The sequence below is a fragment of the Notamacropus eugenii genome, chromosome 5 (genome assembly GCF_028372415.1).
Source record: "Notamacropus eugenii isolate mMacEug1 chromosome 5, mMacEug1.pri_v2, whole genome shotgun sequence".
Classification (NCBI taxonomy): domain Eukaryota; kingdom Metazoa; phylum Chordata; class Mammalia; order Diprotodontia; family Macropodidae; genus Notamacropus; species Notamacropus eugenii.
Window position 1 is genome coordinate 91,935,720 of NC_092876.1, and position 26,604 is coordinate 91,962,323.

The window sequence follows — 26,604 nt, forward strand, 5'->3', positions numbered from 1 at the left end:
GGCCAGTGCAGGGCTGGGATGCTTGAACAGAAGAACTAAGGCTGCTAACAGGTATTGCTTTATAAATTTCTTTCTTCTTCTGACCTGTTGACTTAAAAATAAGAAGTGCTCATTTTACACGAGTTGTAGTTCTTATTAAATGGACATGAATTTCTCAAGACATGATTGCTTTCTTTATCCTGTTTAGCTTTTTCTTTGGGACCTGCCATTTCTTGTATGACTGAATAGGATACCTACCTCAAGTTCTAAAATTCATCAGTATTATTCCATTGATATTATTATGAGAGTTAAAGGGTTCTTTTAGTTCTATGACCTCTGAGCCATCCCATATATCTTTTGTCTGTCATGTTTTCTAGTTCCCATCACTATTCACTTTTTTCAACTATCTCATCTCATCAGTTATACCATCCCTTCTGTCCTTTTTGCCCCATACCTTCAATTCCAAATTCCTTCACTTTGCAGTTCATTTTCATTTTCCCCATCACCTGCCTGTCTCTTCAATCCAATCACCTCTAACCCTTCACCCTTCTCTTCCATTTCTTTACTCTGTTTTTATAGTAATACTAAAGTAGTATCATTATATTCAGGCCAGTAATTTCTGTGGTTATGAGAATTTTCATTGCTTTTTTGCCTGTACTCATAAGAATTGACCAGGACACTTTCTTAATTTTGTTGGCATAGCAATGGCAATTGTAGAAAACACTGTAAGTCAAAAGATCAGATTTTTCTCATTTAGGACTTAACTGATTCAAAGATCTTAAGAACCTTATAGTTAATGCTTCCAAACCCGTGACTATCTCATATTCTTTTCTTTTGAAATTTCTTGAATGTCTGGATTCTTCCTAGTTCCTCTTATATACCCCCTGCTCCTGGATATTATAATAGAATAAGCGGATTCTTTATGCCTCCAAATTCTCCCTCTATTTTATGTTACCTCCACCCCACTCATGACCATGACTATGTTAAAAGCACTTTTAATCTCCACCCACAGTTGTCTCCTCCCCATAACTTAACATCACCTGATTAATCTTTGCCCACTAAACCTTTCTACCAGTTTTCTACGACATATTCTGCTTCCCTAGCTCACTTTCTCTTACTTCTCATTTATCCCTTTCATATTTGGACAACTGACTGCAAGCCTTTTTCTTTATCCTAGATAGGATATCGTCAATATTCCAGTCAAATTAGAAAGAAGGTTCTCTAAACACAAACTTTCACATATGTCATTTTTATATGATGTGTCTTCCCATCACTGCAAAGACAAGAGAATGGACTAAGTCCAAGGATAGATGTTGGTTATAATCTGTTTTATTAATCCTAATCTCCTTTTCCTTGGCTCAGGTGATGGTACTACATGGAAATAGGAGGTGTGTTTGTGTGTGTGTGTGTGTATGTGTGTGTGTATGTGTATACATACTCCCTTCAGGTAACTTTCTGTTAGTTTTTCCTTAGGAAATAAATATAATTGGGAAGTGTGGCTACTTTCACAAATGGTGACATTACTTCCAGGAATAAGTACTAGAATCTATATATTTTAAATTTCCAACTCATGATAAAAAAAGAGAGAGTGTAGCATAATGGGTATAAGGTTGGTCTTATCACCAGAAGACCAGGGTTCAGTTCCTTCCCCTGATGTTTAATAGTTTTATGAGCATGGAAAATTCACTTAACCTCTCGGTGTTCAAGGAAACTTTCTATGACTATGTATGTTACAGATGTCCTGTTCATCCACATTAGGGGAAGGGTTTTCCACCTTCAAAATTCCTTAAACTGATAAAAAAAAACAAATAAGGAATGACAAAATGAGAGTGGCATTAAGGGAGTGATCTAGCACAATTCCTAATGAAAGCAGAATCCCCTGTATTAAATATTCCTGAGAATTTATCATTCAGCTTCTGCACAAACACTTAGGAAATTTGTCATATCCATGGTTTGATACTCTTAGGTCTTGAGAGTGTGTTCTTGGGGGTTGATCACAGTCTGAAGGAGGACATCTAAGAAGTCTTCTTCCTTAAAATGTTCTGTTTGTTCTTTTTATCCTATCAGGATATTTAGGATGTGCGAGGGAAGCCTTAAGAGTCTGAAGGGTGGGAATGCATGAGGATGGGAAGAGAGAGAAGTGAATATCCAAGGTTTAAAATGATTTGTTACAGGTCTTTTCCTTGAAAAAGCATCCAGGGGAAGTCTCTCTTGAAAAGATCAGTAAAATAGAACAGGACACTAACTCCTTGCATTCTCTCTTTAGGGAAGATTCTCTTGGAATGATTCTTTATAGTTCTAAGCCTATAGAAATCAGCTGAACTTAGTGGCACCTGATTTTTCTGGTATTATCACTAAAATATTTAAGGGAGACGAATCATATGAAGTAGGTTGGTATAATATTTTATCAAACCCACCAATGTCTGCTGAGAGAAGTTGAGGGAATATAAAGAAGAGATCAGTCAAGGGGCTGGAGGAAATTGTACAATGGTGGGGTCACTCTGTGGTCTACTTCTCTACCCCTTCAACTTTCATTGTGATTCACAGAGGCATTTGCAGATGTTAGTTTCAGTTCATAATTTTGACTTAGGCTTTTCCACACAATACATCAGAATTAAGGAGTGAGAAGCATCAGGTTCATGCTTAAATTGTGGTCAGGTCCAAGTTAGTACTGTCTACCTGAATGCAAATTCCATCTCTACAAAAAGATGCTTAGTAAAATTCATCTGGCATATAACCCTGACCCATCAAATGGCTACTGTGTAATAACATCAAGAAAAATTGATCTGGCTGTTTTCTGTACCCTTGCATTGTGGGCAACAACCATTTAAATGAGGAAGACAATAGGGAGGGTTTAAATTATGCACACAAGGATACATTGTGTGATCATTAGGGTAAGATACTCAAAGGCATATCAAGTCTACACTCTTAACTGACATGATATCTTGGATTAGGAAGGCCCCAATACATGCGCGCACGCACACGCACGTGCACACACACACACACACACACACACACACACACACACACACACACACCCCTTATTTCTATCCCTGGAATGCTATCCAAAATTCCAAATCAGAGCCTCCTTCCTTCAGAAGAAGGTTTTGATTCTGGTGATGCCTATAGAGGGAAAGCCCACTAAATGGCACTCAGGAGTCCATGATTGCTCTCACACTTCATGTGAATGTGAGAGGCAATAAACAAAAGACCTTACGCTTTAGAAATTGGCAGGTTGCAGCATGGAAGGGACATCATAGTAGAAGGATTCAGAACAGGGATACTGTTAAATTTCATTACATTAACAGCCATGTTGGGTAACCTTACAACAACTTATTTTCCCAGGGCATATACCCAGACCCCCATTATTCTCTCCTCTTACAAAGCTAGGTATGGACCATGTGGTACTTCTTTTGAATTCAAATTGCTTCCCCATTTCACTATCTATCAAGGATTAAACCACAGATCCCCCTCTGGAAGAAGATTGTAGGTAATTCTTCATTCCATTTCATCCCTCCTCCTAGATAGCATTATACTTATCTTTTAAAATCTATAAAGTGGATTTATGGGGGAAATGTAAAGGGTAGGGGATAAGGAGCACAGAATAAAAGGTTTAATAAGTGGTTCGTTGATGGCTCTTTCCAAACTATGGGTTATTTGCCACATTCACAGAGTATAAAATTTAAGAGTTACAAAAACCATCAGAGACCTTCAGACCAACCCACTGCAAAAGAGAATCTTTTCAATAACACACCTAATATCGGGCCATTCAGGCTTTTTGCAATTATCTCCAGTGCCAGGATCCTGCTAGCTCCTGAGCTCATGCTATTTTCTGGATTTCCCCCTTTGCATTAAGCTCTTACCTTCAATGACCAAACATAAAATGTCTAACATATAATCTTTGAACCATGCGACAGGAGGTTTTTTTCACTGATGCACAGATTCAGACAGCAGACTGGTGCAGGAAGGTACATAAAGAATTACCTAAAAACGTTCTGATATTCCTTGTTGAAAAAAGAGACCATATCTGGGAATGGGGACATGGTTCCCTTTAATATTCTAGGCCTTTCTCTGCAAACAGTGATAACATAGGACTTTCTTAGTCGTACCTTTCAGAGGACTTTTTCCTGCAGTCCTCCTCCTCTGCTGTGAGAGAGGAAAGTCTCTCAGAAGCTATCTGAGAGAAAGGGGAAACTGAATGTGGGACTTTAATAGGAGAATAAAGGTTTTAAAATAACCAGTAGAAAATGAAATTAATTGAAAAATCAGAAACAGAACTAAATCGTAACAACGTTTAAGTGGATCTCTAATGGTGGAATTTCAGACCTATTTTCTAGGCTAATGAAGGGGATGTCTAGGAAAGAGGGTAGCTTGACAATTGTCTCCTATACAACATTACAGAGGCATTTATGTACTTGTTATGTAGGTAAAAGAAAGACTAAACTACTTTAGTTACACACCCTTTTCCCTATCCCATGGGCCAGCTATTTCCACTCTCAGGCTGCCAAAAATCACTGGGGACTCACCTTCATTCAAGACTCAGTGGTCCTGCAAGACAGGTGAGATCTGGAGAGCTCAGATGTAGGGAGCACATTTGAGTCCAGATATTATATTGGCCCTTTACTGTTGGAGGTGGAGCTTTAGATAATTATCGGGCAGGGACCTGGACTCTTAGAATCCCATGGGAAAATTCTTGGAGGATTTTCCCTTCTCTGGACACACTAACTGCTTCCACCACTTCCTCTTGAGTCTTGAGAATAGGGTTTTCAATGTGAGGAATGTGACATCGATTATCTAAGGGAATTGTTTGCTGCCCTCTTAATTTCAGTGAAAGATTAATACTTTTCCTAATCTCCCCCAAGTCCAGCTCTACTGAATCTAGCTCCATTGAGCAAATCCTTAACCAACCAACCAAACAAAAAGGTCTTAAAATATATGTGTGTATTTATTCTTACAAGTGTTAATAACTTCTCCCATCCATATCCCCCTCCAAATTGAACTAAGAAAAAGGAAAAACCGTATATCTCATTCTGCAGTTTAAGTCATCACCTCTTGGACAGCAGTTAGTTGATGGGTTTCATTATCAACGGCTACAATTCATGTTTTGATCATTGTTTGCTACAGTTCAGAGTTTTAAAGTTATTTTTCTTCAGTGTTGCTATTATTGTATAAATTGTTTTTCTCATTCTGCTTGCTTCTCCATGCATCAAAAACTATTGATGGCATAAAAATATTGAAGCTACATTTATATACAATAATTTGTCCAGCAATGACTCAGTAGGTGGGCTCACTTAGTTTCTAATTTGGGACTATAGTATAAGGAAAAAAGAAAAAAAAGAGAGAATGAAGGAAAGAAAGAAAAAAAGGAAAGAAAGAAAGTAAAGACCTATAGCAAGCATTTTTGTTTGTTTTTCAGTCATGTCAGGTTATTTGTGACCCCACTTGGGTTTTTTTTTTTGACAAAGATAATGGCATGGTTTGCAATTTCCTCCTCTAACTCATTTTACTAATGAGAAACTGAGGCAAGCAGTGTTAAGTGATTTGCCCAGTATTACACAGCTAGTAAATATCTGAGTCCAGATTTAAACTCAGGAAAATGAGTCTTTCTGGTGCCAGGCCCAGCATTCTATCAAGTGTGTCACCAAGTATTTTTATACGTTTATATTTCTCCCCTTCCTTTTATTTCTTTGGATGTATAATCCCCATAGTAATATACCTAGGTCAAAAGGTATGCACAGTTTTCTAACTTTTGGGACCATGGTTCCAGAATGCTTCTCTGAATACTTGCTTTTTTTAAAGCCCTTGCATAATTTGTCTTTTTCCATTTGTCATCATTGCTGACTAAAAATCTGTCTGGTTCATGAAGAATTCCCAGAAATCTTTAGGTTCACATGACCTCCCCCTTAAATTTTTTCTAACATTTTGCCTAGATGACTCTTTATACCTTAGCTTATTTCATTTCTGTAAGTATTTGCATACAATCTCTCTATTAGGTAAAATTTTATGTTCCTTGAGAGCAGAATAAATGAATAGACACTTATTGAGTTCTGCTGTGTGCCAGGAAGCATGCTAAGCACTGCAAATACAAATATAGTAGCGATTAATATCAGCTAGTACTACACATATTCTATATTTGATTGTCTATGCAGTATACTTCATTAGCCAACAAGCCCATAAACCTCACCTCTGTCTCCTACTTGACTTATTTTGCTACCATGTCTCATAACAAATCTTAGGATAATTAAGGAATCTATCTATCTATCCACCCTTCCATCTATCTATCTCTCTATCTCTATCTATCTATCTATCTATCTATCTATCTATCTATCTATCTATCTATCTATCTATCTATCATATTTCCTCATGCACTAATGAAATAGCAACATCTTTCCTTAACTGGTCAATTCTTTCTTATAATTGTGTCTTTTCCAATTTTGCTTGTATTTTTTTCTATAAGTGTATAAAATGTTAAAATAAAATCCAAATGATTATTTGTAGTATACTAGCTATGAATGCACAACCATAGTTACTTTTAACTGTCATTGTTATTGATAACTTCTTTTTAAATTCTGAAAAAAACCAGTCCTTCCACTTAGCTCTATCTAGATTACAGTCAAAAATTATTAAGAATTATCTTCATTGGTGGTAAAGTATAATACTTCAGGGAAAAAATGGAATTTCAGTGAAATAGAGAAGTTCCAAGCATTCTTGTTGAAAAAAATCAGAGCTGAATAGATAATTTGACTTTCAAATACAAGAATCAAGAAAAATGAGAAAAGGTAAGCAGGAAAGAGAAACCATAAGGAACTCATTAAAGTTGAACTGTTTGCATCGGAAAGATACATGGAAAGATAATATTTGTAACTGAGACCTTTTTCAGTTTTAGGGTAGTTAGATGGAACATATATATATATATATGTATATGTATATATATATAATATATATATATATGTAGGGATGTATGCGTATGTATGTATGAGTGTATTATATATGTACATTTATATGTGTAGGTGTGTATATGGGTTTGTGTGTGTATATATGCATATATTATGCATAAATATACATATACACATACATACAAAGAGAAAGGGTGCAGGGTGAGCTTAATATGAAGGGAGAATACCTAAAAATAAAATTTACTGTTTAGAGGAATGTAGTAGGAGTAAGAGTAAGGAAGAGGTAGAAGGTAGGAAATTATCTCACAGAAAAGAGGCAAGAAAGAGCTTTTAAATGGGGTGGAAGAGGGGAGAGATGAAAGGGAATAAGTGAGCCTTACTCTCATTGGATTTAGCTTAAGGAGGGAATAACACATACTCAGTTGGGTATGGAATCTTTTAGCCTGCTGGAAGGCAGGGAGGAAGGGGATAGGAAAGGAAAGGACAGCAAATTGGGGAAAGGAATAATCAGAAACAAACACTATTTTGAGGGGGACATGTCAAGGGAGAGAATGGAATAAATGGAGGGCAGGACATGACAGAGAGAAATATGATTAGTCTTTCACAACATAACTGTTACGAAAGTGTTTTGCATGGCTACACATGTATGACCTATATTGAATTGCTTGCTTTCTCAGTGAGGGTTGGTGGGGAGAGAGGAAGGGAACCTAAGCTTTAAAACTGAATGCTGAAAATTGTTTTTTGCATGAAACTGGAAAATGAGATGTACAGGAAATGGGGTATAGAAATCTATTTTGCTCTATGGGAAAACAGAGGGGAGAGGGTGGGAGAAGGGGAGATGATAGAAGGGAGTATAGACTGGAGGAAGGGGTGAATGGGTTGCACATTTTCCTGGGGTGTGAGAGTGGGCAGAGATGGGGAGAAAATTTGGAATTCAAATTCTTGTGAAAATGAATTTTGAAAAGAGAAAAATAAATAAAATATGCATATATATGGAAAAGAATTATCTTCATGTTTCTCTTCAAAACTTAAATTCAATACTTTATCAAAAGAAGTTGTATGTATCCTTTATCTCTCTCTACCTCACTTCATCTCTTTACAGCAAGGGTCCTTAACTTTTACTGATCTGGAGAAGCCTATAGAACCCTTCTTGTATTTTTTTTCAAAGTTAGTGAAAATAAAAATGTAAGCTTTTTTGCCATCAATATGCAGAGACCTTCTGAAATATAACTTCACAATCTTTGGTAGTCCATTGACCATCTGGTCAGAAATCTGAGCTCCTGAGTCATGTAAATACCTCTCCAGTATGAGAGTTAAACCCTATCTCTTTTTCCTCCACTTGGTAATATTTTACTTTTTCCCAATTACATGTAAAGATAATTTTCAACATTCATTTTTATAAGATTGTGAGTTCCAAATTTTTCTCCCTCCCTACCTGTCCTCCTACCCCAAGAGAAGAAGCAGTCTGATATAAGCTATACATATACAATCCTGTTAAACACATTTCCATGTCATGTTGTGAAAGAAGAATCAGAACAAAAGCAAGAAACCATGAGAAAGAAAAAAACAAAACCAAATGAAGCAACAGCACAAAAAAGTGAAAATAGTATGATTTGGTCTGCATTCAGACTCCATATTTTTTTTTTCTGGATGTGGATAGCATTTTCCATCATGAATCTTTTGGAATTTTCTTGGTTCACTGTATTGCTGAAAAGAGCTAAGTCTATCATAGCTGATCATCCCACAATGTTGCTATTACTGTGTACAATGTTCCCGTAGTTCTGTTTACTTCTCTCAGCATCAGTTCATATAAGTCTTTCCGTATTTTTTTGCTGAAATCTGCCTGCTTATCCTTTCTATTTCTTGCTCTCCTAAATTTCTTAAAATATCGTCCTTTATGCCTAAATCACGTACCTTTTTTGACTTTATCTTGGTATAGGGTGTGAAATGTTGGTTTATGACTCGTTTCTGTCACACTATTTTCCAGATTTTCTAGCAGTTTTTGTCAAATAGTGTGTTCCAATTCCAGAAGATGGAATTCTTGTGTTCATCAAACAGTAAATTATTATAGTCATATGAAATGCACAATAGTACTCCATTATATTCATATAGGACAACTTATTCAGCCATTCCCCAGCTGATGGGCATCCTCTCAATTGCCAGTTTTTTGCCACCACAAAAAGAACTGCTATAAATATTTCTGTACATGTGGGATACTTTTCCATTATTTTATGATTTCTTTGTCATACAAACCTAGGAGTAAGCTGATGAATCAAAGGGAATGCAGAGTTTTATTGCTCTTTGGACATAGTTCCAAATTGTTTTCCAGAATGTTTGGATCAGTGCACAACTCTACCAACAATGCATTAGTGTACCAATTTTATCACATCTTCTCCAACATTTATCATTTTCCTCTTCTTTCATATTATCCAATCTCATAGATATGAAGCTTTAGAGTGATTTAGAACAATTTTACATATGACTATGGATAGCTTTAAGTTCTTCATCTGGAAACTGCTTGTTCATATCCTTTGACCATTTATCAACTGGGGAATTACTTATGTCCTTATAAATTTGATTTAATTCTCTACATATTTGAGAAATGAGGCCTTTATCAGAGACACTTCCTGTAAAAAATGTTTCCCAGCTTTTCGCTTTCCTTCTGATATTGGTTAAATTGATTTTTGTTTGTGGAAAATCCTTATAATTTAATGTAATCAAAATTATCCATTTTATATTTCAAAATGTTCTCTATCTTTTGTTTGGTTATTAATTCTTCCCTTCTCCATAGATCTGACAGATAAACTATTTCTTGCTTTCCTAATTTCCTTAAAATATCACCCTTTATGTCTCAATCATGTACCCATTTCAACTTTATCTTGGTATAAGGTGTGAAATGTTGGTTTATGTCTAGTTTCTGTCATGCCATTTTCCAGATTTACAAGCAGGTTTTGTCAAATAGTGTATTCTAATCCCAGAAGATGGAGGCCTTGGGTTCATCAAACAGTAAATTATTGTAGTCATTGACAATTGTGTCTTGTGTACCTAACCTATTCCACTAATACACCACTTTCATTCTTAACCAGTATCAAACAGTTTTAATGATAGCTGATATATAATACAGTGTTAGATCTGATATGGCTAGACTACCTTCCTTTGTATTTTTTTCCATTAATTCCCTTGCTATTATTGAACTTTTGTTCTTCCAGATGAATTATATTATTATTTTTCTAGATCTATAAAATAATTTGATATGACAAAAAGTAAATTAATTGAGGTAGAATTGTCATTTTTATTGTATTAACCTGGACTGCCTGTGAGCAATTTATATTTTTCCACTTGTTTACATCTGACTTTATTTGCTTGAAAAGTGTTTTGTAATTGTGTTCATATAGTTCCTGGGTTTGTCTTGGCATGTGGACTCCCAAATATTTTATATTTTCTACAGTTATTTCTTTTCTGTTTCATCCTAAGGAGCTTTGATGATAATATATAGAAATGCCAATGATTTATATGGATTTATTGCAGATCCTGCAACTTTGCTAAAGTTGTTAATTATTTTGAGTAGTTTTTAGTTGGTTTTCTAAGTTCATCTTATCATCTGTAAAGTGTTATAGTTTTATTTCCTCATTACCTATTCTAATTCCTAAACTCGAACTCTTCAGAAACTCATTAAGGTGCTAGTTAAACTAGTTGCTCAAGATTCCATTCCTTCTAAAAGGAAGTGAAACAATATGCATAGTCTCTTTCAGAAGAGGACAAAAATAGTTCCTGACTTCTATCAAGAGAAAGTAGATAGAGATTTAAGTCAGTCAAGCAACAGGAGATTCAGGTAAGATATCAGGTGAGGAGGAAATGCTTGAACTCAGTTTTCAAGGAATCTAGGGATACTTGTATTCCAGTTTGAGGAGACAGTTCATTCTTGACATGGGAGATAGTCTGTTCAAAGATAGAAAGATGGAAGACTGAATGTCAGATGTGAGGGGCAGAAAATTAATCGGTTTTGATGAAATGTGAATTACATGAAGGATAATGATATAAAATAAGATGGATATGAAAAGATAGAACCTGATAGTGAAGAAACTTAAATGACAGGTTTTTATTTTTCGTTTGAGTTGATTTATTTTTGTTTTTTGTTTTTTTACTTTTACCTATATTCCATAGATAACCATTGGAACTTCTTAAGAAGAGGAGTCATGGCTGGTCAAGAATATCGCTGTGTAAGTCATCATGTGGCATAGAGTAGAGTAGGGAAAGAATAGAAATAGTTACGCTGATTAGGAGGCTTTTCCAATAGTCCAAGCAAGATGTTGTGAAAATAGTTTTAATAAAAATTGACAACTGATCAGAAATGGAAGATAATTGAACGTCTTTTTATATCTATTTTTGACTTCATTGTATATAATATAGTGTCGTGCACATAGTGTCCATTATATCAATGTTTTCTAATTTGAAGTGAATTGAAAGTTTAAAAGATCTTCAGGAAATCATCCTGTTCCAAGTAGGTGATCATCCAGCTTCCATTTGAATGTCTTCAGATATAGGAAGCTCATAACCTTATGAACAGTTTCAGCTCTCAAGTCAATAAAAATTGATTGTGTCTACTTTATTTCATGTATTTTACTGTACTGTGAATTCAAAGAAAAGTCAAAATGTCCCCTGCCCTAAAGGAGCTCACAATTAAAATGGGGAGATAACATGAAAACAACTATGTACAAACAGGTATTATACAGTACAAATGGAAGCTAAATGAAAATGGGAAGATATCAGCATTAAAGTCACCTGGGAAAGGCCAACCTACTGCAAAATGATGGGGTTTTGATTAAAATCTGAAGGAAGCCAGGAAGAGAAGACAAGAAGGGCAACTTATAAAAATATTTTACCTCAATAATCTGTTATATAATCTTTGTGATGGTTTCCTCTGCTCATCTGTGTACATAACATCTAGGCACTGATTTACTATTTTCGTCTTCAAGAAATACTATGACTTTCCATGGCAAATCTATTGATGACATTTCATGTACATCTATATTGTTTTTTGGAAAACAGGAATCTCTGTGATTCAGGTAGCTTAAATTTTAGTTTAATTTTAATAGGTAGAGAATAAAGTGATTTGATTGCTGGAAAGAAAGATAAAAGTTGGAAACTCCATAGTACAGTGATTTATTTATTGTAAAAGGAAAAAAATATATAGTCATTTGGTGGCACAGGACTGGAACTCAGGTGTTCTGAGTTCAAATCCATCCTCAAACACTTATTAGTTACATGTGAGCCTCAGTTTTCTCATCTGTAAAATGGGGATAATATGGCTTATATGACATGTTTCCTACCCATCTGCTCTTCTATATTTTATGATAACCGGAAACTCATCAAACTTCAAAATGACATTAATTCTGAAATGGATGTCACCTAGCCCTTCAGGTCCTCCTTTCTTTTGATTGGAAAGTGTTAATAGTCAACATCATAGAGATCCTCCATGATCCTCCATCATATGAAGAGGAGGCTTAGTGCAGTCACTTCATAATTCCTCACCCTGGATATAACACTTACCACAGTATTTTACTTTTAGTAAGTGCTTAATAAATGCCAATTTACCATTAATATAACTTCCAGCTATTGTTATTACACTCATGTTTCCAAAGTGATTTGCATATCTAGAATAATTTTGAGGGTTGAATGGGATTTTCTCAGTGCAATTCCACCAAGTTCAAAAGTGGCACTTCAGAAATGCCTTTCAGGGATCTAGGCTATCAAGCAGAGGCATAATAAGAGTAAAAGCAAATTTTCTAACTACAAATAGAATATGTTTCTGAAAAAATTCTACCAGTAGCAAGGGAGCTGAACTCTGAAAAACAGATTTAAATTCACCACTTAGCTGCTTAGGGTTTTATATGACATGGTGACTGAAATAACCCTAGGGAATATGAGCTCCATGAACTTCCACCATGAAAGAAGAGGTTACATGGTAGAGGAAGACCGATAGATGGCAGCAGAGTGTAGTCAGTGGAGACAACATTATGGAGCAGGAGGGCAGAAAGAAAAGAGCAACAGAATTTCAGCTCATTGGAGAAAGTAGTTCATAGTCTGATCTTACAAAAATACACTTCATATTTTGTGTTTCAAATCAGTTAATTTCAATTTACATTTATTAACCACTTCCCAAGTGCTTGCTAAGATAAGAAATTTTGCAAGGGATAGACTCCCTGTTTGAAAAGTGTTTGCATTCTACTTGCGGTAGTGGAGAGGAGAGATATATGCATGAATAACTGTTTTAAAATGATATGAAAAATATATTAGATACATGAAAAGCAAAGAATTATATCAAGTTCCATAGGATTTCCTAGCCTATTTCCTAGGATTTCCTAGTTTAATGAAGCAAAGTCACAGAGAAAGGGTTTTGAAAATGTGGGAAAACAGAGACTCATTTAGTTTGTCTGGTACATGAAACATATGGGGAGTAGTAACTTGAGATACAGCAAAGGAGTTTGAACCTTACTTGGCAACAAACAGCCAAATGAAGGAGTCCAGGTGAAGGCTGAAGCATACATTTTTCTTTATTTTTCTCTATTTTTTTTTTGTCTTTGTTCTCTTTTACAGTATGGTTAATATCGAAATACGCCTTGCATGACTTCACCTGTATAATTTATATCAAAGTGATTGCCTTTCTAAGGAGGGTTGAGGTAAATGACAAAGGGAGGGAATTTGGAACTCAAAAATGATAGAAAAAAAGGATGTTAAAATTGTTTTACATGTAATTAAGGAAAATAAATAAAAACATTATTTTTAAAAATTATATTTTGACTCCTACAGAAAACTGTGTACCTTTAATATTTCCCAAGTGCATACTATACATGAAACATTGTACAAATCGTCTATTTTGGCTGGCATGTAGAATTTTCTACATGGAAAAATTTGAAATAAAGTAGAAAGTGAATTGGAACCAAAGTATTTATGACCTTGAATAAAAAGCCAAGGAATTTGGACTTGATCTCATGGACAATGAAGAGCCATTTAGAACGTGTGAGTGAAGAAAGTGAACTCATAACTATTCTTTAAAGAATATTATGACAAAGCACAAACTACATCTACAGATTCCTTGACAAGTAATTATCCATTCCATTTGATAACCTAAAGTTATGAGGGAACTAACTAACCACCAAGGAGCCTACTTCCACTTCTGGACAAATTTAATCCTTAGGAATTTCATACTTATATGTGGCCTAAAGCACATATGTTTAACTTGCAAACATTGGTTCTAATTCTTTCCTTGATAGTCTACACATGGCAAACCTGCTTCTTCTTCTTCATAGAACCTTTCAAATCTTTGAAGTCAAATATTGCATCCCTGCCTATTCTTCTCTTCTCAAAGCAAAACATTCCTACATCTTCCAATTAATACTCATATGGCCTAGTTCCAAATCCTTCAACATTGTTATCAGAATATGATTTAGCTACTATGTACTGGGAGTTGCACCCATTGCTAGTTCTTAACTCCAATATTCATGAATTTCTTGTTTTTTCCTGTTTATCTGGATTCTGACTTCCTGTTTGCCCAGAACCTTGTCTTTTGTATATGAACTGATTTCTATAAAATGAAACAAAACCAAAACAAAACTCTTGATCCTAGAAACAACCTCACTTTGTCCTTCTGCTGTATTTGTAGACACCACCTATGATTTGCCTACAGGCTTCAGGGATCTCTCCTATTCTTATGCTTAATGAGCTAGAAACCTGTTTTTTGCTCTGCTGGTCTTAAATCCTGCTTTCTTATTTATGAACCGAAGTCACTAAAGTACCTATGTTGAAAGTACCGAAAGTACTCTGTCATTATGTTGCTATTTTAGATTCTGAGGTTGTAAATGGACTTTTAACATAAAGGCTGTTGGTGTCCTCAAGAGAATTAAGAATGTTTGGAAGAGGGGAGATTTAAAGGGAAAATGACAAGATCCATATTTAGTTGTATGTCCAAAAGATCATCCAGATCAGTAGTGGGAAACCTGTGAACCACCAACTACCCAGATACTGAAAGAAATTTCAAGAGTTACAAATATTGTCTTTCCCTGTAGGAATGTGAACAGTTCAACTTTAGTAAATCCCTTATGACTTCTCTTTGCTCTTTACCTTTTCATTCTTCTCTTCATTCTTGTGTTTGAAAATCAAATTTTCTTTTCAGCTCTGGTCTTTTCATCAAGAATGCTTGAAAGCCCTCTATTTCATTGAAAGACCATTTTTTCCCCTGAAGTATTATACTCAGTTTTTCTGGGTAGATGATTCTTGGTTTTAGTCCTAGTTCCTTTGACTTCTGGAATATCATATTCCATGCCCTTTGATCCCTTAATGTAGAAGCTGCTAGATTTTGTATTATCCTGATTATATTTTCACAATACTTGAATTGTTTCTTTCTAGCTGCTTGCAATATTTTCTCCTTGACCAAGGAACTCTGGAATTTGGCCACAACGTTCCTAGGAGTTTCTCTTTTTGGATCTCTTTCAGGCGGTGTTCTGTGCACTCCTTGAATATTTATTTTGCCTTCTGGTTCTAGAATATCAGGGCAGTTTTCCTTGATAATTTCATGAAAGATGATGTCTAAGCTCTTTTTTGCTCATGTCTTTCAGGTAGTCCCACAATTTTTAAATTGTCTCTCCTGGATCTATTTTCTAGGTCAGTTGTTTTTCCAAGGAGATATTTCACATTATCTTCCATTTTTTCATTCTTTTGGTTTTGTTTTGTGATTTCTTGGTTTCTCATAAAGTCATTAGCCTGCATCTGTTCCATTCTAATTTTGAAAGATCTATTTTCTTCAGTGAGCTTTTGAACCTCCTTTTCCATTTGGCTAATTCTGCTTTTGAAAGCATTCTTCTCCTTATTGGCTTTTTGAACCTTTTTTGCCAATTGAGTTAGCCTATTTTTAAAGGTATTATTTTCTTCAGTATTTTTTTGGGTCTCCTTTAGCAAAGGTGTTGACCCACTTTTCATGCTTTTCTTGCATCTCTCTCATTTCTCTTCTCAATTTTTCCTCCACCTCTCTTACTTGATTTTCAAAATCCTTTTTGAGCTCTTCCATGGTCTGAGCCAATTGACTATTTATTTTGGATGTTTGGGATACAGAAGCCTTGACTTTTATGTCTTTTCCTGATGGTAAGAATTATTCTTCCTCATCCAAAAGGATGGGAGAAGATATCTGTTCACCAAGAAAGTAACCTTCTATGGTCTTATTTTTTTCCCCTTTTTTGGGCATTTTGCCAACCAGTTACTTGACTTTTGGATCCTTTATCAAGAGTAGGGTATACTCTGGGAATCTGTAAGATCTCAGTTCCTCCAACGTGGCACAATCAAGCATGTACTGGTCTGCCAAGCCTAGAGGCCTGTATTGGGCTACCCGAGTCTTTCTTACCTGTCCCAGGTCTTCGGTTGGCCAAACCGGATAAACGTATGAGAGAAAGGTCGTTCCAGAGTCAAACAGGGGTTGAGCTTTATTTCAGGGTCCGGGTTACAAATGCAGGGGGGTCTTCCTTAGGAGGAAGAGGGGGAGATTTCCTAAGGAGGCTAAGCTTAAGGGATTGGAAGTAGAAGTACAAGCGGGGAGAGAGGGGGAGGGGAGAGAGGAAAGAAAAGAAGCGGAGCCCTACTTTTCTCTTTGGCTCCACACGTGCTAAGAGAGAGCTTTCTGGCTTCCTCAATCCTACTTAATCTTCAGCCACACAGTTTGCATCTCAATACCATGCTGTTAGGTAACTAGGTGTGCTCCAATCCGGGACGACCTCGAGGGCAGGGAGACTCCACCCATCAGGTATCTCCCGGGGAGAGGCGGAAATACCCGAGCTAGCTGAGCTAGCTCAGTCTGACCTTCTCGAACCCCCGCTGTTCATGGAGGGCCTCGTAAGACTCTAAGATTTAGAAGTCCCACTTTTACCCACCCGAGACCGTCCACACGGAATTGAGCTTCCAGTCCCAACACTGGTCTGGTCACAGGAAGGGATTTTTTTGCCCAGAATGTTAGCAGTTACCTCTCCACAGCCACCTGGCCTCCAATTCCACCAAGTCAGCACTGGGTGCTGATTTTCAGATAAGTTGGATGGACAGGGCAGTCATTCAGTGTGAGACAAAGACCAGTTCCCCCAGGGTCTCCTCACAGTGGAGAGGCAAGGATCAGTTTCTCAGTGTCCCCAGGGTTTTTACACTCCAACAATGGATTGGCTGCTGCACTGGCCAATGTGGCCTCTGTGGCAGCTACCTAAGGCTGGAGCTATGGGAAGGCTCTTCTCCCTTTCTGGCGAGCTGAAAAAACCCTGTCACTGACCTTCAGCACCTGTGGGTTGAGGGACCTGCGAACCTGCTGCTGCTGGGATTGGGGATTCCGTGACTGGAGATTCTGCCCCTGAGGGCAGTTCATGAGCCATGCTTCATGGTCAAGACTGGTCTGGTCTGAGCTCTGCATCCAGTGCAACAGACGTTTCCCGTGGGCCTTTCAGGTCACCCTGAACTGGAAATCTCCTCCACTCTGTTGTTTTGCACTTCTGCTGCTCCAGAATTTGAGAGTCCCTCTCTACAGGTATTTTATGGGTTGTGTGGGGAGAGCCTCCATATGTGTGCCTTTCTACTCTGCCATCTTGGCTCCGCCCAGGATTTTATGCTTTTAAATTAGTTAATTAATATTGATTTCAATAGTTTGATGCAATAGTCAAATATATTTTATACAAAATTAGAGTAATGTTGTTGATAATGAGAGAAATAAAGGGGCTGCACTATATCACATCTAAGGTCTTTTTAGCTCAAGACATTTTTTTTCTCTTTTTAAATCTTATTACACTCAAACTGTACATGGCTATGCTTACACTATATCTGAAATACCCTAGGCAGATTTGACTTAATGTCAAGAGACTGACAACCTTAAACCTGGAGAATAGAATTTTAATACATATAATTATGAACTTGACAGCATTTCCTAGAAGGACAGGCTGAGGAAAATAAGTATATTTTCATCATAGAAACTGAAATTCAGAAGAGATATGATGACTCTCTTCTATTATTTAAAGGATTTCCATCATGATTGGGGATTAGACTTGCTTTGCTTTTCTACAGAAGGCATAATTAGGAGTAAGGTATAGAATTTGCAGGAAATCACATTTGGAGTGATGCAACATAATACTATCTAACGAGCACAAAAATTTAAAAAGTAGATTGGGTATTTTTAGAGGAAGTTGTTGCCCATCACTGGAAATCTTCCATAACAGGCGGGGCTAGTGACTAGACTCACTTTAGAACACATGGTGGGAGATTTTTTGGGGAATGATTCCTGCAACCTAAATCCAAAGATATGGTCCTTTGAAGCCATTTCCATTTAAGGAATATGTTAAAATGGAAACAGAGCTCGAAGACACAATATTAACTGTCAATTGAAAAAGGAGTAGGAGGCAATAGGCAGGAGAGAAGTATTGGGTCTAGGAAGAGGAGTTAATCCCCACTGGAAACCAGATCTAAAAACTGCTAAGCAAAGTGGGATTTATTCTTTGACCAAGAAATGGGAGTGTGGAGAGTCCTTAGTAAAAAGATAATTCCTATTGCATTGTAAAGTTTTCCATTCCTTCATTCTGCATTGAAAATACAACTCACTGTCACTTTATAATCTTCCTAAATAAATGTGCTGAAAAGAAAATGTAATAGTTTAAGTAACTAGAACCATAGACCCTATGCCAAAAAGGGGCCAAACTTTTACTGAGTGACTCTTAGCCCCCTTTACCAGACTTCAGAACAGGCATAAAGAGGCTGACCATAGAATCAATTATATTGAACTAGTCAGAGGTGTAAGAGAAGTCCCTTATTTATAGTTTCATAAGTTTTAGAATTAGAATAATCTTATTTCCTAAAAGAATCTACCCATTTTGTCCATGAGGAAATTGAGGTCTAGATATAGTAAATTTCTTGCCCAAAGTCATACAGGTGGTAAATGTTAGAATTGGAATTGAAATCCAATTCTTTCAATTCAAAATAGAGGAGTCATTTTATAACATTACCCTTTCCAGTTTCACTAAATACTGAAAATCTTATAGAACATGTCATGGAAAGAAAACTCACTGCTGACAACTGAAGGCAGAAGTCAACAAAAGGCTATGTTTTAGCCATTGCCACTAACACGGAGAAGAATAAATCAAACCATAAAGAATGAATGTCCATATGGAGCAAGTAGAAATCTGAATGAGCCATTCTTCCCTCCCATCCCCACCGCTATAGTAACTATAGTACATAGAAGATATATCATCTTCATACATATCGGTTCACAGTGGGATAGTCACAGCCCTTGAGGAGAAGTTGTTCAGTTTTAGAGGAGAGGGCAGAGACATGTTAACTCACTAGTGTGACCTTACAAGACAGGACAGCATCTGTATGCCTTTTGAATATCCTTGTACAAGAACTGGGAATCATGCAAAGCACTTAGACATGACTGCCCATTTATGCTGAAGTAGAGGCTTATTTTAAAATCTCATAACTTATGGCAAGAAAGGGCAGATCTCTCTTTGCCACCAAATGTTAAATACATTGTTTTTACAATGTTTCACTAAAAACAAATTTGATCAAGAATAATTTAAAATAGAGAAAGATAAATTGGTCTTTAGGACTTATTGTGCCATGATGAAGCAAAAAGAGTTATTTTTGCCTGCTCAACTCTGAGTGTATATGTGGGTAAGTTGTTATGGTGTGGAACAGTATCCAAATACATAGGGAAGTCTTCATTCTATCCTTTAATGTGTATTTAATTGTCTTTAAGGGGATGGGTTTGTGACCCTGTGGAGTAATTCCATGGCAGACTTCAATGCCAGTAGTACCTCTTCCTCCACATTCTACCTTACTGGAATTCCTGATTATGAGGTGATACACCAATGAATCTCTATCCCTTTCTGCATCTTCTACTTTATTGGAATAGTGGGTAACTTCACCATCTTTCATATTATCCAGACTGACCCAAACCTTCATGAACCCATGTACTATTTCTTGGCCATATTGTTCTTTGTGGACATGGACATGTCCATTCCCATTCTTTTATCTGTCCTCTGAGTGTTGTGGTCCTTATCCAGGGAGATTGAATTCAATCCCTGTGTGATACATATGTTTTTTATCCATTCCTTCTTCATGGCATAATCAGTGCTCTTAGTAATAACCTTTGATTGCTGCATAGATATCTGCCATCCATTAAGATACGCCACTATCCTCACCACACAGTGCGTTGCTAGAATTGGAATATTTGTTGTTTTGAGAATCTCTCTACCTGTCATTCCATTAACGATCGGCCTGACATACTTCTCATTCTACCATTTCAATGTCCTCCTTCAATTTTATTGCCTGCATCAAGATATAATATGGCTGGTTTGTGCAGATAAAAAATTCAATTCTGTCTATGAGTTGGCTATGCTCATTTCTATACTGGGGATGTGATTCATTGGGCATTTTGGTGTCTTACACCTTCATTCTTCACTCTGTGTTGAACCTTGCATCTTGGGAGGAGAGGCTTAAGGCCTTGAACACATGTGCCTCCCACATCTGTGCTGTCCTCATCCTTTACATGCCCATGATTGGTCTTTCCATTGTTCATTGTTTTGCCAAGCGTGCCTCTCCCCTTGTGCATGTCCTTATGGCTCATATCTGCCTGCTAGTAACCCCTGTTCTCAGTCCCATCATTTACAGTTTGAAAAATAAGAAAATTTGTAGGGGAATCATACACCTGATTACCTCCAAGAGAATACACTTAGTAAGCGTTACTAAGAGACAATTGCACAAAGCTTATAATTGTGCTGATCTGAGAAGAATATCAAAAGATATAGCAGTTTCATGAATCCTGGTCATCGCTATTTCATACACGTGCACACACACATATCTGGGCAGACAGAAATACATACACACACACACATTCTCTCTCTCTTAGCGATTTTCCAAATTCAGTCATTTCCTATAAATGTGACGATGCGTATCCTGGGATAATTACATACATACACACACAGATATATATCCATATATATCCATATACCTATACACACACACACACACACACACACACACACACACACACACACACACACACACATATATATATATATGCTTAAATTTACTACTGAGCTCCTTCTATGTGCTACTACTCTCCTAAAGAAATATATCTACTTTTACTACATTGGAGAATCTGTGGCTTTAATCCCAGTTTTCCCCATTTACCTTGGGCTGTGTTGTCCTTTGACCCTGCCATGTGAATATGTGGTTTATCATTCCAGTGTTCTTGAGTAAGAACCAGAATCATCAGTAACGACACTCATTGCATTTGAGGACTTGTAATATCTTAAAAAATTCCTTGTACCAGGAATCAAAAAAACTCAGCTTCCAAAATACATTTTCCTAAGTCATAAAAAAATGGAATACATAAATGAATCCATAACTCTACATTCCTTTGAAAGTTCCTTTGGAAAAGTTCATTGTTTTATGTGGTTGGAATGCAGGGCTTTAACAGGCAAAGGTATTGACTCAAAATCCAACTCACGCAAGACTAATACTTGAGGAAAGACAGGAATCATTTGTAGAAGTAATTAAATTAAAACTTAGAATTCTTCTGTTTATTTCCAGGGAATATAACCAGGGGCAATGGGTAGAAGAGAGGAAAAATAAATAAATTCAGTTTTGACATCTGGAAATATTAAAAACACACAAAAAAAGCCTTTTCTCAAACAGAATTATATGACAGTAGTGTGGTGATTTCAGGGATGGGAGGAGGAGCAAGGGAGTAGATTCATTTTTCCATAGCTTGGATGATCATTTATTGTTATGTCATAATGTGTTTCATTGTCAGGCATAGGTTAAATCCAATGGCTACCAAGTTTTCTTTTAACCATAAAGTTCTGTGATTCTGGCACTAGGAGATCTTTCTCATGCTACTTTTTTTTTCTCTTCACAAACTTTTGATATTTAATTCAAGTCTAAATTCCTCTGCTTTCTGTGGTGGATAGATTGCTGGGCTTGAAGTCAGGAGAGCTTGAGTTCAAACTCACCTTAGAAATTCACTTTTTGTCACACCTGGGCAAATCAGTTAACTTTTTTCAGCCTCACATTTTTAATCTCTTAAATGTGACTATTAATTGAACTTACTTCACAAGGTTGTTGTGACCATCCAATGGGCTAACATATATAAAGCTTAAATCTAAATAAAAATGTGAGATATTATTTCATTACATGTTGTTCTTTCACTGTCTGATTGACTGCCCAAAAGTCATATTGTCTATGTACGTCTGTGTAATAATATTCTGACTCTATTGTATTATTTCATAGGTGTATCAATAAGCACCTCGATATACACAGGGGGACTTGCAGTTTCTTAGACCTGCATTCATAAAAGGTAAGGCAACTTTTGAGGGCTTAACAATCACTTTAATCAAGCACATGTATCATTCACCTAGTTCAGGGGAGTCAGTACACTGAACTTCAAAGGAAATACAGAGAAATGAAAAAGCCAACTGACATGGCTTCCTCTGCCTGACCATAATTCAACAGACAGGTCCAGCTATCTGACCATAGTTATCAGAAATGGAAGCACTGATATCTGTGTTTTCAAAGCCAGGGGACTCCTTAAAGCAGCTTCCCAGAGTCCTCCTCTGGCACTCAAGCCTTCTTATAAAAACTAAGCCCCAAAGTAAAACCTCACCCTCAGACTATTTATATACTTTTTAGAGTCAGAGGGCATAACCCTCTGACCCAATGCCTCAATGATAAAAAAAAACGAACCCGAAAGGTACTTGGGACTCGCCTACAAAATAACTCCCCTAATCAAGCTTCCCATAGTGGACAGGCCCATCAATGGATGGGAAAGATCTTCTTTAATTACACTAAACAATCAGAGGCACTTTTAGTAAAACAAAAACAGCAAAAGATTCTATTTTGATTGCCATCACAATAGTTCATCTCTAGTAAGACTGTAAATTCTGTGGTTATAGGGATCCTTCTGCATACAGTCCAGGGTTCATCCTGTTCAAACCCTTGGTTTTAGAAATTATACAAAATAGAGGAGATGATAACTTGCTAAGGTCACTCTGTAAGTTCATGGGGTAACTGTACCTGACACTATGCTAATTGTGGTGTATACAAAGATAAAAGACATTCTGTCTTCACTCTCAAGACATTTCTTTTCTACTAGAGGAATACAAAATTCACACAACTAATTAAATGGGAAATATATATGTGCAAAAATTGTATGTGACAGTGGCCTGACTGATTAGGGTTCAGTCCTGAAAGAAAGCATGAATGTTTGATGGACTTAGAAATTCCTGAACTTCTTGGAACTGAGAGACTTTCCACTTCAGAGGCTGCTCTTCACTTGAGAGAATGTGCAAGTATTCTTTGAGTGTCTTCCATCTGCTAATCCACATAATGCAGAAATGGCCTTTAGACTGGCTTCTGAAAGAGAATTGAGAGTTCACACTAAAAACAATGACTAAATCGGATTCTCTTCCCTCCCTTGTGACATTTCAGTGGGAAAGCAAGAATTTCTTTAAACTACTGGTTGGAGGTTTGAAGAGAGAAAAAAGAGAGACAAAGATAGAGAGAGATACAAAGAGGAAGAGAGACAGAGACAGAGAGACCAACAGAGAGAGAGAGAGAGAGAGAGAGAGAGAGAGAGAGAGAGAGAGAGAGAGAGAGAGAGAAACAAAGAGAGTGAAGAAGAAGAAGGAAAGGAAGAAAAGAGAGAGAACTAGTAACAGTAATCTACTCTCCACTTAGTTTAATTTAGGTTTAACATGATTAATCTAGATTACTATGAAGCCATGAGCACTTGGTCCAGCCTTTGCTTCTACCCTTATTATGTCTATGCTTTCCTCGATTGAGTGAAGGTGTACTGGGGATGTACTAGACTGTGACACTGTGAGCTTTGAAAGGTCGAAAGATCAAACTGCCAGTCTAGTGATAGATTCCATACTAGAATGTTCAGACAGCTGAGTCCACTGAAGATCAAAGCTTCTAATGACAGGCTTGCTTTAGAATAACTATTACTGGCATTATCAAAGGCAGTCAATAGGGACTTACTTAGGTATGGGATGCCTCTTTCAGAAGTAAAATTAGTTAGGGTAAATTAACCCTAAAAAGGCAGCTACTTTAAGTTTGAAAGTGTCACCCTTAGAGATCAAACTAACAAAGGAGATATTGAGCCCCTAAATATTGAAGGTAAATTTTGTATTTATGTTGCTTTTATATCTTCTCAGGAAACACACCTTTGAAAGTTAATTGGTATTGATTGGCTAACTGATGCTACTGTTCTAATCACTGGCAATTGCTATTGGGGAAAATACACCAGAACAGGCGTTTAAAAGAAATATACCATTAGAAAGTGTTAACATGGACTGTGTAATGACTTTACCAACCTGTCAGAGTTACACAATAACTAGCCAGTCAGAAAGTCTTCTGAAGCCCCAAACTACTTGACATTCTAAGATCCTTTGTGAGTGAACTCCAATGAAATTTGGAGAGGCCCATAGCATCCAGAATCCACAGAGCCAGCCTTGACCAGCGCAAGGGTAACCTTGAACAGCAGCTATAGCCTTAAGACCTTCGTTGGAACTTTCTAAATATTCTGCTGTCTGACTTATTTTGTCTATAGATACCTTTTCCCTTAACCCTCTGCTCCCTCCCTGAAAGCCTCTAGGCACTACATTCTCTCACCACTTTCCCACTCCCCTTTGAGCACCTGAGAACTATCTCCTTCTCTGCTGTCTTGCAAGTTCTTCTTTTCCTGGCAAGTTCTGCTTCTAAGGTAAAAAACACTTTTGCAATCTGTTCTCAGACTCTTCGTTGCCAATCTCTCTTTTTGGGTCCAGGGAACTTTTGTTAACAAGATATAAAATCTTTGACAGCAGGAATTATTTCATTATTTGTATTTATAGCATTAGCACCTAGCAAATTGCCTTATGTACTGTAGGCCTTAAATATTTTTTTTTTCATGACTGACTGGTTGATTGTTATGTTGTCTGGCCCCAGAAAATAAAGAAAGATGTCAGTATATGATCCATGTCCCAGTCTAAATAATAACAAATCTGAGAGCATAGAGCCTACTCTGACCAGAATTTGGTAACTCTTTCTTTGTAATCCCTTCCCAAGTTTTCTGCACCATTTAACATTGTGTTCAGGCTGGTGAAAAAATGAAATTAATCATTTTGTTTGGCCCTGCGGTTGGAGTTTATCTTCATCCATCATACATTTATAAATCACATTTCTCCATAAAACGCACAGGCTCTCCCACAAGTGTTTAGAATGTAACAAATCACTCTTTTCCAAAATATTTACCTATCTGATACAGCTGAACAGACTATGTTTTGTTTATACTGAGTTTTTCATGAACCATGTTAATGTCCAGAATACATTCTCCTAATATGTGACCATACTCTGATTTCATCTTTCCAACTGAGTTTTTCAGATACTTTCATTATTCAGAGGGCCATGGCATGGAGAAAAACTACCATATCTTCTTCCCTTCCTACTTTAATTCAAAGAAATATCCTGAAATAATAGGGAGCTCAACTGCATTGAGCCCTGGATTCAAATTGTGCTGAAAATATTTGCTAGTTTTATAACCATTAGCAAGTCATTCATCCTCAATCAGGTTCACTTTTCTCATTTGTAAAATGGTACAAGTAATATTGTACTAATAACTCCATAGGGGTCTCCCATGGAGAGAATTTTGCAAATGTCAACTTACAATAGGCATATAAAGTATAATTACTCATAGGAGGAAAAGCTATTGGCATCTTGCTGGTTGACTGAATATTTTCTTCATAATAAATGACAACAATGGTCCAATCTGTTCCCTGAAAGTTACATGCCTTTTTGCCTGATGGTTCCAAGTTCAAGTAGGTACATATGAGGTTGCCGCTCAATTTTTAAGTATTTCTTTGGTTCTTTTCTTTCTGTGCCCTTTCCCTTAAATGCTATCATCATGCTCAGTTTGTCCACTGAGAAAAACGCTACCATGCTTGCAGAATATTATTAACAGCAATAGCTACCATTAATGTAGGCCTTTAATGTTGCAAAGCATTTTACATGCATTAATCTTCATTTGATGCACAGAAGAAATCTTACGAGGTAGGTACAATTTTTATTCTAACATTAAGTGATTGAGGAAACATGGGAACTCAAATCTTCCTTATGTCACATCCATTGCTCTATCCACCTAATAGCTACATCTTCCTGATCTTCCAGTCACTAGCTATGGGAATATCATGAAAATAATAGAGATCACTTCCAATCTTCAGTAATGGAGAATAGGATAACATAGCAGCCAGCAAACTTCTTTTCTGTAAAGAACCAGAGAGTAAATATTTTAGACTTTTTTTTTGTAGGTACTTACATAACAGGAATTAAAAAAAACATATTTCCATAATTTTTGGTTGAAGAAAGATAAAAAGTAAATAAGAATTGAGTATAATTTTTGTAATACAGGTCTACTAATGAGAAAAAAATGGAATTGTGGGTGGATAACATTTTATTTAATGGGGTATTCCTTAAATTTAGTGTTCCCTTTCATCAAAGTTTATTGCAAATGTTCATCTGTTAATGCTGATATGTAATGAAATTTTATGTATTTCACATTTGAAAATGAACTGTTAAATATATATGTACTGACAAATACTTATATCAATTCACAATCCATATGATTTTAATGGAAATGAAAGACTAATTGTCTTAAATTAGTTTTTTTTCTCTGGACACA

General features: G+C 36.5%; 1 pseudogene; it reads left to right on the plus strand.

Moving 5' to 3' along the window:
- Positions 1-19,673: 19,673 nt before the first annotated feature.
- On the plus strand, positions 19,674-20,703 carry LOC140507587 (olfactory receptor 51L1-like; annotated as a pseudogene).
- The last annotated feature ends 5,901 nt before the right edge of the window (positions 20,704-26,604 follow it).